The sequence below is a fragment of the Macaca mulatta genome, chromosome 10, assembly GCF_049350105.2.
Source record: "Macaca mulatta isolate MMU2019108-1 chromosome 10, T2T-MMU8v2.0, whole genome shotgun sequence".
Taxonomy (NCBI): Eukaryota; Metazoa; Chordata; class Mammalia; order Primates; family Cercopithecidae; genus Macaca; species Macaca mulatta.
The window spans coordinates 15,409,669-15,428,033 of NC_133415.1; the positions used below are offsets into that span (position 1 = coordinate 15,409,669).

Consider the following 18,365-nt stretch of genomic DNA (forward strand, 5'->3'; position numbering starts at 1 on the left):
TGCTAGTATCGGTTAAAAATTTTTCAGTTGCGCCAGGCGCGGTGGCTCAAGCCTGTAATCCCAGCACTTTGGGAGGCCGAGACGGGCGGATCACAAGGTCAGGAGATCGAGACCATCCTGGCTAACATGGTGAAACCCCATCTCTACTAAAAAATACAATAACTAGCCGGGCGCGGTGGCGGGCGCCTGTAATCCCAGCTACCTGGGAGGCTGAGGCAGGAGAATGGTGTAAACCCGGGAGACGGAACTTGCAGTGAGCTGAGATCCAGCCACTGTACTCCAGCCTGGGTGACAGAGCGAGACTCCATCTCAAAAAAAAAAAAAAAAAAAAAAAAAAAATTCAGTTGCAAGCAACAGAAACAGAATCTAGCCGTCTTAAACAAAATAGAAGATTCATTGAATGAGAACTAGGGCAGTTCAGAAGACGGAAGGAAGAACAAAATCTACAGATTTCGGAAGGACAGGAGCAGACCATTACCAACATCAGGAAAGCACGGTTTGCCCTTTCAGGGCTCTGCCCGTACCTGGCTTAGCTCCACACGCTTTGATTCCTGGTGTCTCTGATTGAAGTTTCACATTCTCAGTAGACAGAATAGCTTAGGTCAGTGACTCTTCTTGATCTAATCAGTGAGGCTATGGTATCAGGAATGGGGATGGGTAACAGAGACACAAACCCTAATGGGAAGCCTCTGGCCAAACAGCCACCTGAATTTGTGCTTATTGTATACAGTCAATCGCTTGCTACCGCACACACACTCTCCTTCTCATACAAACAAAAAGAACTCTCCTTATCTGTTATGAATCCAGTCATCCCAAGGAAAAAGACAAATGCACTTGCCTCTTCTCCAACGAGAGCCACCCACAGCATCTCCACCTTCTGCATGCTGAAGTTATGCCACAGGAGGAGGGCCTCAGTACACTGTCAATTTTTCTTTTGGTCCATTGGCAGCTTCTATCTCAGCATTCTGTGCGTGTGTATTTGTAGAAAATAAACAGGTAAGGTCAAGGCTACAACCACCACTGACCGATGTTGCCACCGTCACAAGTCTTTAATTGTTCCACTCAATGTTCTTCTTACTTATGGGCAAAGTCATTCTCATGGGGTCTAAGCTCCTTGATGGTCTGGCCTCAGTAAGGTGGTGAAATTTCCTATTCACCTTTACACTAATACTCTAATACTTTAGAGTATTACAAGGAGTAATCGTAGGGGATCCCTTGATTCCCCCTGTCCTGCTGTGTAATAATAACATAAGCTTCCCTGGATGATCATGATCCATGATTATATCCAACCCTGTGACATCATGGCTATCCCTATATCAGGTAGCATGAGAAGCCAGCTATGGTCACTTCTGAAACTACTTTTATCAGCCTTGAGGGAGGAACTCCAACCTTAGATACTGAAACTTCCAGATCCAAAAGTCTGTGAGTTAGGGGTATGTATGGTAAACAAAATTTTTGAAAGTGGCTTATTGTGCGTAACCATAGAGCTATTACCCTCATCTTAACCTCTTACTCCCCAGCTCCATACATTCTGGCTATCACAGGAAATGGGGTAAATTCTGGGTATGAATTCAAAACATACCACATCCTAAGGGCAGCTCCCAGCCTCTGATATGGAGCTGAGTCCCCTTTGGGCCATTTCCATGGGACCTAAGGCTGTCATTTCCGGGGTTCAGATTCACTGGGTGCCAAGTGGTCAACCTCGATGAGTGGGGTCCGTGTTGCGTGGTTACATAGAGCTCCATATTAGGCACTTGGTTACTGAGCCCATTCTGAAAATGTCAGGCTGCCTGGGGAACAGAGGAGATTTGAGCCTTAAAGGGTGACTTCTTCCCTTGTTTATTAACAGCCTCTGGGCCAGGCATGGTGACTCACGCTTGTAATCCCAGCACTTTGGGAGACCGAGGCGGGTGGATCACTTGAAGTCAGGAGTTGGAGACCAGCCTGGTCAACATGGTGAAACCCTATTTCTACTAAAAATACAAAAACTAGCCACCAGACATGGTGGCGGGCACCTGTAATCCCAGCTACTTTGGAGGCTGAGGCACGAGAATCGCTTGAACCTGGGAGGCGGAGGTTGCAGTGAGCCGAGATCGTACCTCTGTATTCCAACCTGGGCGATACAGTGAGACTCCGTCTCAAAAAAAAAAAAAAAAAAAAAAAAAAGAGTCCTTTTTGATGGTGGACATCTTCCAATGAGCACTCACATGGCACAGATTTTTTTTAGTTCTACCCTTGTTCTGAAAGTTCTATCCATGTTCCTCTTCCCTAAAAATCGTTGTCACCAAGCCTCCAGATTTATTCCTTCTACGATGCTGAACTTCCAGCTAATTCATCAGCTGTTCCCAGGAAACAATGCAGATCCTGGTCCGAGGACGCTGCTCCTTCCAGGCAGCATGGACTGGGAGGTGTGCTCCATTGCTCTTCAGGAACCGTCCTTGAGAGGCGTTCCACAGCAGGCCAGGCCTGGCGGGAGCAAGTGGGCCAGGCGGAAAGCACAGCAGAATTTGAGAGACGCTGAGTACTCATAACTCTGTGTAAGCACCTGAATTCAGCTCTCATGGTCTTTTCTCAGCTGTCAGTCATTTATCTCTATTTAGTCATTTTGCGAATTGGAGTTAGCTTCCTTCCCTCTACACTCAAAGACAGCATGTCAACATTTTAGGCCTCTGGATGGAATGAACTTGTTTCCTGGAGGGAGCTGATTGGCATCTATTCGCCTCTTCCTAGTTTTGTGGGGTTTCCCAGCATGTGGAGTCATAGAGGAAGACTGGTCCCACCTCCTTCGTAATGCCCAAGAGAATAGATGACTCTCTGTCCACCCCCACCCTGGCATCCAGGGCTTCTGGACAGGACTTAGGCTGGCTAATTGGCTGCTTCCACATGGGATCCTGAATCTGGAGCAAGTGAGGCAAAGCCCAGGATGCTTAGAACCCATTCTCAGTGACGGCAGAAGGACTGCACAGGGGGCAAATAGAGACAGTGGGGGGACCGAGTCCTGCACCTGCAAAGATGATGTCCGCACACGGCGGGGCAGCGCTGTGGACGCATCACTCCTCACAAAGCAGGGCTTTTGTGCTCGCAGCCTTCAATACCATGTCGCGGTCTTGGCTTCTGTTTATCTTCCAAGCCAATCTCCAGCCTCCTATGCACATGGAGTTCTTCTGGTATCATTCCAGTGAATTTCATGTTGTTTTCTGCCCTAAAAAAACAGTTGGTACCTCTGCTTGACCAAGAAACCTGATTAATACAGACTGAGAGCTGCAGACTGTGTTTATTTGTTTCATTAACAAGAACAACTTAGGAATGGCAGCTTCCATTGATGAGCTTCCTACTTTGTTCTCCTGATGGAAAACAGACAGTTGTTTCCCTGTTGAAGACTAGCCACCCTGGAGAGGTGAACAGGTGAGTCACAGGAGTCACTGCTTCTGCTCCCTTTAAACATTGATGATGGCAGAAATCTCTGTAACTCCCTCTCTAACTCCTTCATGAATTTGGTGTTGACTTTGATTAAAATATTTAGGCAGGTGTGTAAAACCAATGGCCTCCACTGGTGTATGTCACTGAAATAGTCCCCGTTTGTGGGTCTGGGTGAGCAATCTGCAACTTCCAAGAGTATTCATTGCAGTTATCCACCCAGGGATTTAAAAAATGATGACCAGGTGAGGGTGGGGCCCTGATGGACTTAATCAAAGATAAACGAATATAGATATTCACTAATTACTTCTGCCCTGTAATCTCCCCCTCTGACCCAGGCCTGAGAATTGGGTGACAAGCAGGGACTAGCCAGCATGATGACCTGTAACAGGTATCCACTCACCAGATTGGGGGTTTTGCAAAGTCAGTGGACTGTCTCCCAGCTCTGTTTTGGAACCTCGTTCCTGTCAAATGTCCCTGAGCCCTGATCATGCGTCCTCCTGGTGCCTGACCTGGCGCCTGCACTCTCTTCTCTTCCGGCGGTTACCTGCCTCCCCCACAGTCGACCTCTTGGAATTTCTCCCACCCTAAAGAGACCAGGGTCCCAGCCCCTCCCCTATTATAGAGAGTTCCTGGTTATCCACCGATTCTTCTCCTTAAAGGAGCAGGAAATCTTTTGGGCCCTGGCAGGAAACGGTGTGTGCAGGAAGTGCTTCAGAAATCAAATCAAGCATTTCAGCCTTCTACACACTTTGAGTCCTCTTTCTTCTTCATCATGCCAACTAATTTCTGGCTTTTTATGTCACAAAGAAGTAATCAGCATTTAGTTGAGGGTGGCATGGGCAACCCTGGGCACAGCTGGAATCCCAGCCTGCTGCTGGAGCAAACCGTGCCAGCTGAGGATGACCATGGCAAGGAATCCAAATGATGATTCCCCATCCTTGCAGACCTCCCTCAGCCCCCAACCATGCAAATAAATGGTCTCCGGCTCTTTGGACTTTGATGGTGAGCTCTTTCTCCTGATGCAGCATCTCCCTCCTTTCCATTCTGCAGTTCACTCTCAAGGCCATAATGACTTGCACACTGGCTGTCTAGAAACAGAGAGGCGGGCAGCGGCAGACACGAACAGAGGTGGAGCATCTTCCTCCATCAGGAGCTGCACCTCGGAAGTGTCCTTAGATGTGGCTTGGAATTGGGATCCTTCCATTCCCCTCAGGTATCCCTATTGCAATTTTCTGAATACATCTTGTGTTAGGCTAAATAACAGCCCCCCACAGATGTGGATGTCCTAACCATGGGACTTGTGATTTATGTCACCTTCTATCATAAAAGGGACCTCGCAGGTGTGATCCAGTCAAGGATCTGGAGATGGGAGGTTATCTGGGATGATCTGGGTGGGCCCAAGGTATCCACAAGGGTCCTTATCAGGCAGAGACAGTAGGGTAAGAGGGAGAAAAGGAGATGTGATGATAGAAGGGGAGAGAGACTGAGAGATCAGAGGATGCTACAAGGCTGGCTTGAAAATGAAGGGAGAAGCCAGGAGCTGAGGACAGCAGGTGCCTCTAAAAGCTGGAAAAGGCAAGCGAATGGCTTCTCCCAGAGCCTCCCCAAGGAGCAAAGCCCTGCCCACGCCTTGATTTTAGGACTCTACTGGAAAACCACAACTTTGTGTTGGTTTAAGCCACGGTGTCTGTGGGGCTTTGTGACAGCAGGAGAGGAACCAGCACACCACTCTCTCCCCATCAGGGCCCTCCTGTGCGCTTAGAAGATCTAGTGAGGATGAAATGCATCACGTAACCAGAAACCTATAGAAACAGTTTCTGAATTTGCTTTTCGTAGGAGAGTCAGCCAAAAATATCAACAGCCACAATTTATTGGACGCCTTCAGGAAAAATGTCAAAGCCAGGCATTCGTCCAAAGTGAGTGGTCCTGCTTCACGTCCCGGCACTCCTTGTCCCCTTTCCACCAGCTGACAGCAGGTGCTCCCCAGAATGAGGCAGGTGAGGAGGGTTCACCATTGCTCTCCACCTCTCAACACAAAAGATGATTCCACCTGTACCAATTATCCTGGGGGTTTGTGGTCTGCAACCAGCCCTTTGGTGCCAATTTTTCTATTAGGCAGGACCCTTTGGATGCAAGCAGAACATAGCAAAGCAAAACCAAGACAAAAGCAAATGCAAAAACAAAACGAATGAAAAATCTTTACAAATCTCGCTATCTCAAGAGTAGAGGCATATATTTGAGTGATCCAGAGAGAAAGCTCACAGAATTAGAGAAATCCATGGGTGTGTATGTGCGTGCACATTTTTTAAAAACAGGCTTAGGGAAGACCAGGGACCCAGAAAGCCTCGGGTCTCTCAGCGGTAGGGAACCAGCTACTCTACAGGCCTCAGCTCCACTGCCTGCTGCCTCCAAGGGTTTTCTTTCAGGTACTCCAATTTCCAGGGGAGAGACACGGATGGGCCCCAGGGGACGTTTGAGACGTTGGTCATGGCTAGGGGACAGAGTAAAGAAGAGACTGTCACACGAGGGGAACATAAGCTGAGCAGGCTGGCCTCCTAACCGGGGCCTTTTAGAAGCCCCCTCCTCATCCCAGTGGGAGCAGTGGGGGAAGGGAGCCTCCACCTCCTGCCCACCTCCCTTACTAGTACCTCCCTAGCTGTTCTCTGCAGAGCCAGGCTCTGGAGTCATGGGGGCCGCAGTGTCCTGGTGGGCGGAGTGCCTGAGCCTTAAAAGCCCCACCTGTGCTTCTCACTCCCTACTTCGTGATTGAGAAGCAGATTAAGGCTTTCCCCTTCCCCATCAAGGTATTTTTTTTACTTCCTTCTTTCTTTATCAGACCCCACCTGGTGTCCCTTCTCTCCTCCTCTCCCGCTCCATTCACCTGCTCTCTGTCTCAGGTCTCTACCAGCGTCTGGCAGCTAGGGAGGCTGGCGCGCTGTCCTGGTCCCACGGCTGATTGGAGAAATCCTGTGGCTCCAGCTTTTTAGATGCTGGTGGGGAGGAGCCTCACCTCCCTTCCAGGCCTGCTTTTCACCCCAGGACTCATTAGGAGAATTTCTGCACTATAATTGGAAGATAATTCATCGCATGTTTTCCCTATTGTAATAAGCGAGCCCCTTCTTTCTTTCTTTGTGCCTGGTGACCACAGCAGGAAGGCAGGAGGGTGACTGCAGATTCCCAGGAACAAAGCTGCTCCCAGAACCCCCAAATAGTAGGGTGACTCTTAGGATGAGAAATGCATATCCATGAGCCAGGATTTGGGAACCAGGGGATGACGTGGCCATCCAGGGCTCGTACTGAGGGTGCAGCAGCCAGGACTGAGGCAAAGGCAGATGTCTGATGATTGCAAAACGAGATGATTTCTATTCAGTTCAGTTCTACGTGAGGCTCTACTCAAAAGAGGTGATGTTGTTATTCAGGCTTCCTAATCTTTGGTGAGTGAAACAATTGTTGATTCCCACAGCTTGTTTTTTTCTTGCCAGCTTTCTCCCATCATGTAATAGACAAAAACCTTGAACTGGGAAATCCCTGTGGTGCTCCACAAGAGCGAGGCACCCTCAGGTGTGAGATTTGGAGCCTTTTCAATGGTTAGACTCGGCCTAAGCAGCAATAGATCAGTCACTCCAAATTCTCTCCTTTGTCTACTTTTAATGTCGTCCTCCATCAAGGAAGGAACCAGATGGGGGCCAACCTTTCAGACTGATGTCCAGGGGATGCTGGAGCTGCCTTTCCCAGCACACAGTGTCAACACGGATCTGGAGAGGTCGTGTGCTGACCTCCAGGGGGTACCCCAGGGAATGGTGGGATGTGAGAGTGACAGACCAGGAGGACGGGGGCCTTTATCGGTCAAGTGCTGTTCTATCCCCACCATCTTTTAGCTAGTGAATAATCTCAGGGGGATTATCAAAAGCCTAGAAGCGAAGAAGCATTTAAAAAGTCCGTATCTAGGAATCTGGTTGATCAGAGGATCAGGGAGGGATAAGATTGGCTGAAAGACAGATTTCGGGCTTACCATCAGAAAAGAATCACTGGGAAAATCTAATATTGGTACATGGGGGAAAAGCAACACGTGGATTGAATGAGGGGATTTCCTGAGAAGAAAACGTGAGGTATGCAAGCCAGACAGCACAGAGTGACAAAAATCCAGCCACCCACCTCAAACTCCTCTTGAGCTGAGATCCAGCTGCCACTGAAGCAACACAAAAAAAATCAGCCGGGCATGGCAGCACACGCCTGAAATCCCAGTTACTTGGGAGGCTGAGGCAGGAGAATCACTTGAACCTGGGAGGTGGAGGTTGTAGTGAGTCAAGATCGTGCCACTGCACTCCAACCTGGATGACAGAGCAAGACTCTGTCTCAAAAAAAAAAAAAAAAAAAATATATATATATATATATAGATAGATAGATAGATATAGATAGATAGACAGATAGATAGATATGCATTTTCAGGAAATTAACAAATGGTGTTTTCAGATATTTATGATTTCTGATGCTTTTCATTTGTTTCTGGTGATTTGACTTTCCCTTTAGCATCATTTCTTTTTTAGCCGAGGAATTTGCTTTCTTCACTTATTTTTGTCTCCTTTTATTTGTTCTTATTTCAATAGTTTTTGGGGTACAGGTGGTTTTGGTTGCAGTAAGATGAGTTTTTTAGTGGTGATTTCTGGTATCTTGGCGCATCTGTCACCTGAGTAATATATGCTGTACCCTATATGTAGGTTTCATCCCTCACTCGCCTCCTAATCTTTCCCCTGAGTCCCCAGAGTCTATTGTATCATTCTTTTTGTTTGTTTGTTTTGAGACGGAGTTTCACTGTTGTTGCCTAGGCTGGAGTGCAATGGGCGCCATTTCGGCTCACCACAACCTCCACCTCCCGGGTTCAAGTGATTCTCCTGCCTCAGCATCCCGAGTAGCTGGGATTACAGGCATGCGCCACCACGCCCGGCTAATTTTGTATTTTTAGTAGACACGGGGTTTCTCCATGTTGGTCAGGCTGGTCTTGAACTCCCAACGTCAGGTGATCCGTCCGCCTTGGCCTCCCAAACTGCTGGGATTACAGGCGTGAGCCACCATGCCCAGCTCATTGTATCATTCTTACAACTTTGCGCCCTCATAACTTAGCTCCTACTTATAAATGAGAACATACGATATATTTTTTTCCATTTCTGAGTTACTTCACTTAGAATCATGGCCTCCAGCTGTATCCAAGTTGCTGCAAAAGACATTATTTTGTTCTTTTTTATGGCTGAGTAGTATTCAATGATGTATATGTACCACATTTTCTTTATCCACTCATTGGTTGATTGGCACTTAGGTTGATTCCATGTCTTTACAATTTTGAATTGTGCTGCTGTAGACATGTGTGTGCATGTGTCTTTCATACAGTGACTTATTTTCCTCTGGGTAGATAGCCAGTAGTGGGATTGCTGGATAAAATACTAGTTCTACTTTTGGTTCTTTAAGGAATCTCCATATTGTTTTCCATAGTGGTTGTACTAATTTACATTCTTACCAGCAATGTAAAAGTGTTCCCTTTTCATTTCATCATGCCAACGTTTATTGTTTTTTGACTTTTTAATTATGGCCATTCTTGCAGTTGTAAGGTGGTATCTCATTATGGTTTTAATTTGTTTTTCCCTGATGATTAGTGATGTTGAGCATTTTTTCATGTTTGTTGGCCATTTGTATATCTTTGTTTAAAAAATGTATATTCATTTCCTTTGCCCACTTTTTGACTTGCATATGTTAAACCATCCCTGCATTCCTTAGATGAAACCCACTTGATCATGACGTATTATGTTTTTGATGTGCTGTTGGATTCGGTTAACTAGCATTTTGTTGAGGATTTTTGCATCTATGTTCATCAGCAATATTGCTCCGTAGTTTTTTTTTTTTTTAATGGGGTCTCACTCTATTGCACAGGTTGGAGTGCAGTGGCACAATCTCGGCTCACTGCAACCCCTGCCTCCCGGGTTCAAGCGATTCTCCTCATAGTTTTTGTTGTTGTTGTTGTTATGTCCTTTCCTTGTTTTGCTATTAGGGTGATACTGGCATCATAGAATGATTTAGGGAGGATTCCCTGTTTCTCTATCTTTTGGAATAGTTTCAGTAGGATTAGTACCAATTCTTCTTTGAATATCTGGTGGAATTCAGTTGTGAATCCATCTGGTCCCGGACATTTTTTTGTTGACAATTTTTTTTTTTTTTTTTTTTTTGAGATGGAGTCTCGCTCTGTCGCCCAGGCTGGAGTGCAGTGGCCGGATCTCAGCTCACTGCAAGCTCCGCCTCCCGGGTTTACGCCATTCTCCTGCCTCAGCCTCCCGAGTAGCTGGGACTACAGGCGCCCACCACCTCGCCCGGCTAGTTTTTTTGTATTTTTAGTAGAGACGGGGTTTCACCATGTTAGCCAGGATGGTCTCGATCTCCTGACCTTGTGATCCGCCCGTCTCGGCCTCCCAAAGTGCTGGGATTACAGGTTGAGCCATCGCGCCCGGCCTTGTTGACAATTTTTAATTTTATTTCAATTTTTATTTTAGGTTTAGTGGTACATGTTAAGGTTTGTTACATAGATAAATACATGTCACAGGGGTTTGTTGTACATATTATTACATCACCCAGGTATTAAGCTCAGTACCCAATAGTTATTTTTTCTGCTCCTCTCCCCCTCCCACCCTTCCCACTCAAGTAGACCCTAGTATCTGTTGTTTCCTTCTTTGTGTTCATAACTTTTTTTTTTTTTTTTTTTTTTTTTTTTTTTTGGTTTTTGAGACAGAGTCTCACTCTGTCACCCAGGCTGGAGTGCAGTGGAGCAATCTTGGCTCACTGCACCCTCCACTTCCCGGGTTCAAGCAATTCTTCTGCCTTAGCCTCCCCAGCTAATTTTTAGTAGAGATGAGGTTTCACCATGTTGGTCAGGCAATCTCAAGCTCCTGACCTCAAGTGATCCACCCGCCTTGGCCTCCCAAAGTGCTGAGATTATAGGCGTGAGCCACCACACCTGGCCTTTGCGTTCATAAGTGCTTATCATTTAGCTCCCACTAATAAGGGAGAACATGTAGTATTTGGTTTTTCTCTTCCTGCATTAGTTTGCTAAGGATGACAGCCTCCAGCTCCATCTATGTTCCCACAAAAGATATGATCTTGTTCTTTTTTATGGCTGTATAATATTCCATGGTGTACATGTACCACATTTTTTTAATCCAGTCTGTCATTGATGGGCATTTAGGTTGATTTCATGTGTTTGCTATTGTGAACATGCTGCAATGAACATTGAAGTGCACTTGCCTTTACAGTAGAATGCTTTATATTCCTCTGATTATATACCCAGTAATGGGATTGCTGGATTGAATAGTAGTTCTTTTAACTATTTGAGGAATCACCATACAGCTTTTCACAATGGTTGAACTAATTTACACTCTCTGCCAAGACTCCACATAGTTCTATCTGTCAGACTGAAGACTGAAGGCCCTGGTGGAGTGGGTTCACAGGGAGTTCTCCTGACCCAAAGGGTTGCAAAGACCTGAGGGAGAAGCGTGGTTTCCCAGGATGGCTCATTCAGTCACCACTTCCCTGGGCAGGGGAGGATTCCTTTGCTCTGTGTTGCTCCTAGGTGGCTCACTGTCCTATCTTGCTTTTCTTGATTTTTGGGTCAAGCTGTTTCCTTGATTAATCCCAGTGCAAGTACCTGAAGGTTTCAGTTGAAGGTGTTGTATTTACTTGCCCCTCCTGTTCCTCTCTGTGAGAGCCACACACCCTAGGGGATTCCCCTAGTCAGCCGTCTTGGCCTCTCTCTGGCCATGTTCGTATTACTGGTTCAATCTCACTTCTTGTTATTGGTCTGTTCAGGGTTTCTATTTCTTCCTAATTGAATCTAGGAGGGTGGTATATTTCCAGGAATGTATCCATTTCCTCATTTCCTCTAGATTTTCTTTTTCTTTTCTTTTCTTTTTCTTTCTTTCTTTTCTTCTTTCTTTCTTTTTTTTTTCTTTCTTTATTTTTTTTTCTTTCTTTTTTTTTTCTTTCTTTCTTTTTTTTTTTTTTTTCCTGAGACAGAGTTTCACTCTTCTTGCCCAGGCTGGAGTGCAATGGCACGATCCTGGCTCAATGCCCTCCCTCCCTCCTGACAGGATCTCACTCTGTCACCCATGCTAGAGTATGGTGGTGCGATCTCCACTCACTGCAGCCTCTACTTCCTGGGCTCAAGGGATCCTCCCATCTCCACCTACTGAGTTGCTGGGAATACAGTTGTGTACCACCCCACCTGGCTACTTTTTTGTATTTCTTGTAGAGACATGGTCTTGCCATGTTGCCCACGCTGCTCTTGAACTCCTAGACTCAAGTGATCTGCCTGCCTCAGCCTCCCAAAATGGCAGCTTCTTCTTCTTCTTTTCTTCTCTTCCTCTCTTCCTCTCTTTCTCTCTTCTTCTTCCTCTTCTTCTTCCTCCTCCTCCTCTTCCTCCTCCTCCTCCTCTTCTTCTTCTTCCCCTTCTTCTTCCTCTTCCTCTTCTTCTTCTTCCTCTTCCTCCTCTTCTTCTTCTTCTTCTTCTTCTTCTTCCTCTTCCTCTTCCTCTTCTTCTTCGAAACGGACTCTTGCTCTGTCGCCCAGGCTGGAGTGCAGTGGCATGATCTCAGCTCACTGCAATCTCTGCCTTCTGGACACAGGCGATTCTCCCACCTCAGCCTCCCAAGTAGCTGGGACTACAGGTATTCGCCACCACTGCTGGCTAATTTTTGTATTTTTTGCAGAGACAGGGTTTTGTCATGTTCCCAGGCTGGTCTTGAACTCCTGAGCTCAAGAAATTCACCCATCTTAGACTCTCAAAGTGTTGGAATTACAGACGTGAGCCTGGTCCAAAGTGGCATACACTTCTTTATCATCTGTTTCTTTTGAGGAGGGACAGAATTGTTATCTTGTCATGTAGGTAGGGAAACTAAGGCAAAGACAGAGATAAGGGCTTGCTCAAGATCACACGAGTCAGTGAAGAAACTAAGGCTCGAAAACACGTTCAGGGAAGCTCCTGACAAACTGACTCTCTAGCAGGTAACAACCATACATTCTGTACAAAATACATAACAATGACTTCAGGGCTTGAGAGAATAAACAGAGGCAGGAAGACTTTGAGAGGAGTCACAGTAAAAAGGAAACAATGGGCACAGGTGACTTCTCCATTTTTTAGCTTTTTGTTCAGGGCACCTGAACATGTAGTCATGGCACTGCCCAAAGTAGCTAAAACTCTGACAGAAAGGTCACTATCTTCTGGCCTGAGGAAACCAGAGGACAGAGGTCAGGGCAACCACCACTGCTGGAGAGGAAGGGGAAATTGTTAAGGGAGTTACCCAAAGAAGGGAAACTCTAAATCCTATGTATAATCTTGACACCAGCATCAGACTGATCCTGAACCACACACGCATGAAGCACACTAGAAGTTGTCTGAGGCCAGGCGCAGTGGCTCATGCTTGTAATGCCAGCACTTTGGGAGGCCAAGGCAGGTGAATCACAAGATCGGGAGTGCCAGACCAGTCTGGCCAACATGGTGAAACCCCATCTCTACTAAAAATACAAAAATTAGTTGAGCGTGGTGGCAGGTGCTTTAATTTCTATTTTCATTTAAAAAGCAACTCACCTCTGCCTATTTGAGTCCAGGCCTTGCACAGGGCACTGGGACTATGAGGTGCTTGAGAAACCCACAATCTCATAAAGAAAGATAGACAAGAAAAGAGGGCATGAGGCTGGATTTAAGCACCCCCAGGTTGCCGTGGAATCCCTGCGCTGGTGACAGTCAATGCTACAGGAAGGATCTGGTGGGTTTCTCAGAGATTGCTTGATTTGGACTTTGGATGACCTAGTGTATTAGTCCATTTTCACCCTGCTATAAAGAAATTCCCTGAGACTGGGTAATTTATAAAAGAAAGAGGTTTTACTGGGAGCAGTGGCTCATACCTGTAATCCCTGCAATTTGGGAAGCCAAGGCAGGTGGGTCACCTGAAGTCAGGAGTTTGAGACCAGCCTGGCCAACATGATGAAACATGTTGGGATAAACAAGAAACCCACAGAGACTTTTTCACCAAGGCCAGCATGTTTGATAGGTCTGCATCTCACCTCTGAGGATCACGAAGTGTGTGTGAGCCGCGTCCCAGCAGGGAGGCACTGATGCTCACAAGGATTCTGAAACCTCTGTGTGCTGTTAGGAAATGCTCTTGATCCATGAGTCTCCAACATTGCCAACCCATCCAGCAAGAAGGGGAGAGATCTCATAGCAGGGGGCTTGACTAAATTTGAAGAGTCGGGAAAGTGACATTTCGGTTAAGACTTTTTTTTTCTTTGAGACAGGATCTCGCCCTGTTGCCCAGGCTGGAGTGCAGTGACTCAATCCTGACTCACAGCAATCTTGACTCACGGGTACAAGCGATTCTCCTGCCTCAACTTCCCCAGTAGCTGGGAGTACAGGTGCCCGCCACCACGCCCAGCTAATTTTTGTATTTTTAGTAGAGACAAGGTTCCACCATGCTGGCCAGGCTGGTCTCAAACTCCTGACCTCAAGTGATGCACCCGCCTCAACCTCCCAAAGTGTTGGGATTACAGGCGTGAGCCATTGCACCCGGCCTCAGCTAAGTCTTCAAGGTCGGCCAAGGGATGAAGAAGGTTGGGGAGAAGAGTGGTGATGAGGGGATCCCAGCTGCAGGTCGCATATTCAAAGGCTTGTGGCTGGGAGGGAGGTCCAGAGAAGAACTGAGTTCTAGAATCTGAAAGAAAGCCAGCATGGGTCAGAATGGAAGCGGACCAGACCACAGTGTCAGCCACTCAAGCTCCCCCAGCCAGGCCTCCTGCTGAATTTTGAGGGCTGCAGTAAAAAAGCGGGCACACAGCCAGCCCTGTGTGTTGCCAGCAGCCTCGCAGGGCCAGGAGGTGGCGCTGTTGGCACACATATTGTGCTGTTGGCGCTGCGCAGCCGCAGCCCGGGACCTTGGAGGATAGGTGGTCCGAGCTGCTGCTTCTGACGTCAGCAGTAACAGGCACAAAGCAGGAGCAGGAGGAGTAAATGTCTGTACCAGGAAAGAGCCAAGCTGAGGATACTTTACAGTAAGTGAATAGGTTCAGGAATCCAGCAGATCCGGAGGGGTGGAGCCAGGGAAATACTACTCTGTGACAGTTTTGCTCATGAAGTGGAATGCCGGGAAAACACAGCTTCTGGACGGGCGCAGTGGCTCACTCCCGTAATCCCAGCACTTTGGGTGGCTCGGGCAGGCGGATCGCTTGAGGTCGGGAGTTCGAGATCAGCGTGGTCAACGTGATGAAACCACGTCTCTGTATTTTTAGTAAATACAGAAATTAGGCAGGCGTGGTGGTGCGCTCCTGTAATCCCAACTACTCGGGAGGCTGAGGCAGGAGAATTCGCTTGAACCGGGGAGGCGAGTCAGTCGAGATCTTGCCGAGGCGCAATCAGCCCAGATCATGCCACTGGACTCCAGCCTGAGTGACAGAGCAAAGAGCTCCGTCTCAAAAAAAACCAACAAAAAAAACCACGGCGTCCAGGCAGCTCCACCTTCCATCCTGTGACTGCCACATTCTAGCGGGACTGTCTTGTTTGACTGCAGAACGGAATTGCCCCGGGGTCAGTCTGGGTCTGGGTCCACATGAGAAAGGCGCCCAGTGTTCCTCTGGCCCCAGCCCTGCACATTGACCTAGGATGGGTGGCCCTCCATACCAGGACCCCTGGCTCCTCCTCATTCCCCTCTGGCTCCTCCCTTCCTCCCACCGCCGTGCTGAGCCTCCATCCCTCTGCTCTGGGCAGTAGTTTTCAAAAGCACTGTGGTGGTAGTCACTGGGGCTGTTGGCCACATTTGTCTGGCTTTTCCCGTTTCCAAATGCACGGTGGGATTATTCTTCCTGGTCTCCTTATGGTTGGGTGGGAATATGTAACCAGTTCTGGACAAAAGAGTTTTGTATGGAAATAATATGTGTCATTTCTAAGCCACAGCAATGAATGCTGATATAAGACCCTTTTCCTCTACTGTGGCAACCAGCAATCTTCCAGAAAGTGGTTACTCCATGATCCTGAGTCCAGGAGGGAAGACAACTGGAGCAGAGCTGCACCTGCCCCATGATGGACATGTAGCATGAGCAAGAAGTAGCCTTTGCTGTTGTGAACCACTGAGATCAGGGGCTTGTTTTTTGGTAGTTTTTGTTTGTTTGGTTGGTTTGGGGGTTTTTTGTTTTGTTCTTTGTCTTTTTTTGTTTGTTTGTTTGTTTGTTTGTTTTGAGACAGAGTTTCGCTCTAGTTGCCCAGGCTGGAGTGCAATGGCACGATCTTGGCTCACTGCAAGCTCCACCTCCTAGGTTCAAGCGATTCTCCTGCCTCAGCCTCCCGAGCAGCTGGGATTACAGGCATGCACTACCATGCCCAACTAATTTTGAATTTTTAGTAGAGACGGGGTTTCCCTGTGTTGGTCAGGCTGGTCTCGAACTCCTGACCTCAGGTGATCTGCCTGCCTCGACCTCCCAAAGTGCTGGGATTACGGGCGTAAGCCACCGTGCCCGGCCTTGGGGCTTGTTTTTTACTGCAGCATAACCTAGACTATCCTGGCTGATATAAGCAAAGCTCCTGGAAATCGGGGAGCTGTTTGTAGAGCACTATGAAAGGTACATAGCTTTAATTCCTTAAATAAACTAGAATCGTCATTAACAATGAGTATCACTTATTGACCAGGAGTGGTGGCTCACAACTGTAAAATCCCTGCACTTTGGGAGGCCAAGGCAGGCGGATCACCTGAGGTCAGAAGTTCAAGACCAGCCTGGCCAACATGGTGAAACCCCGTCTCTACTAAAAATACAAAAATTAGCCAGGCATGGTGCGCACCTGTAATCCCAGCTACTCAGAAAGCTGAGGCAGGAGAATCGCTTGAACCTGGGAGGTGGAGGTTGCAGTGAGCCAAGATTGTACCACTGCATTCCAGCCTGGGTGACAGAGCAAGATTCTGTCTCAAAAAAAAAAAAAAAAAAATCAATGAGTGTCACTTATTGAGCACCTACTATGTGTCAGGTATTATATGAGGTATACTAGGTTTTTTGGCAAATGTTTTCTCATTAATCCCCATCCTAGCACAGGGATTTGACAATACTGGCCTATTCAGTATGATCAGTCTCAGGCAGTGAAACTCAGGGAGACGGACTCAAGGTCATGACCATAGTCTCTAAGTGGTGGAATTAAGATTCAAATGTAAGGGTCTCGGTCACCCAAATTCTCATTCTTTCCACCCCTAAGCTGTTATCATATAAAAAGCAGGACTAGGCATACCAAAGGGGGGGAAAAAACCCAAACATTTTCACAAGAAATTATCTCTTACCAGGAAAAACATTAACATCTGCCGTTTTTCTAAATTGAATGTGGAAGATGATCCTGACAGGCTGAACAAAGACGCTTGCTCTCTGGTGTGATGTTTGACAAGGGAATCTTCTTTCATTTTCTCCTCTGATGAAACTCTCTACCAGATAAGCCGCAGCAGGAACCAAACGTTTAAGAAAAATGGAAAGACATTATTTTGTCCATCACTTAACATTTTTATTAACAAGTTGGGAGATATAGCCTGCATGAATGCATCTGTGAATGGCCCGAAGTCTCACTGCCCCAGGATGACTTTGGGGAAGGAAGACCCAAGCAGCCCACTGTCGCTTGCTGTCCCACCTGCCTCAGTCCTCCTGTCCTTCTCTCCCTTCTGACCTGCAAACTAACCTTGAGGACTCACATCAACCGTCACTGCATTGGAAGCCCTCTGTGATGGTTAATATCGAGTGTCAGCTTGATGGGATTGGCGGATGCAAAGTATCGTTCCTGGGTGTGTCTGTGAGGGCGTGGCCAAAGGAGATTAACATTTGAGTCAGTGGGCTGGGAGAGGCAGACCCACCCTCGGTCGGGGTGAGCACTATCTAATCAGCTGCCAACACGGCTAGAATTAAGCAGGCAGAAGAACGTGGAAGGACTAGACTTGCTGAGTCTTCCAGCCTTCACTCCCTTCCATGGTCTTTCTCCCGTGCTGGATGCTCCCTGCCCTCGAACATCAGACTCCAAGTTCTTCAGCTTTTGGACTCTTGGACCTACACCATTGGTTTGCCAGGGGCTCTCAGGCCTTCGGCCACAGACTAAAAGCTGTGCTGTCAGCTTCCCTACTTTTGAGATTTTGGGACTCCGGCTGGCTTCCTTGCTCATCAGTTTGTAAACAGCTTGTTGTGGGACTTCACCTTGTGTTTGTGTCAGTCAATACTCCTTAATAAACTCCCCTGCATATATACATCTATCCTACTAGTTCTGTCTCTCTAGAGAACCTTAACTAATACAACTTCCCTTTCCTGCCAGGCTGGGCTCCCCTCTGCCTCATTCTCTTGCCCTGTTATCCAGGCTAGAGTATAGTGGCACCATCATAGCTCCCTGCAGCCTTGATCTCCCAGGCTCAAGTGATTTTCCTGCCTCTGCCTCTGCCGTAGCTAGGACTACAGGCATACGCCAACATGCCCAGCTAAGTTTTTTAAATTTTTGTAGAGATGGGGTCTTGCTATGTTGGCCAGGCTGGTCTTGAACTCCTCCCACCTTGGGATTACAAATCCCAAAGCTCTGGGATTACAGGCGTGAACCACCATACCTGGCCTCATTCTATTTTTTTAAATTAACATTTTTATTGGTATTTGTACAAAGTAATCCAGAGAGATCCCATGTACCCTTTACTCAGTTTCCGTTAATAGTAACATCTTGCAAAAATGCTAAATGTCGGCATATAAATTAAGCATTTAAATGTCACATATGCAAAGACACAAAGAATTAATACCCAACTGGCCAGTTTTCTCCTTTGGGGTTATAGGCTGCTAATTGTATTTCATTGTACCAAATGCAGCTTTAGCCTCTTCAATATCACCACCAAGATATTGGCATTGATATAATCAAGATATAGAATAT

The 18,365-nt window shown here is 47.1% G+C and overlaps 1 long non-coding RNA gene across 1 annotated transcript; it reads left to right on the forward strand.

Annotated features, from left to right (window-relative positions):
- The first annotated feature begins 1,849 nt into the window (after window positions 1–1,849).
- LOC144331752 (uncharacterized) lies at window positions 1,850–17,704 on the forward strand. Its single transcript, XR_013399145.1, has 2 exons — window positions 1,850–3,405; window positions 16,768–17,704. It is a non-coding gene; the product is annotated as an uncharacterized LOC144331752 (long non-coding RNA).
- Window positions 17,705–18,365: the final 661 nt, after the last annotated feature.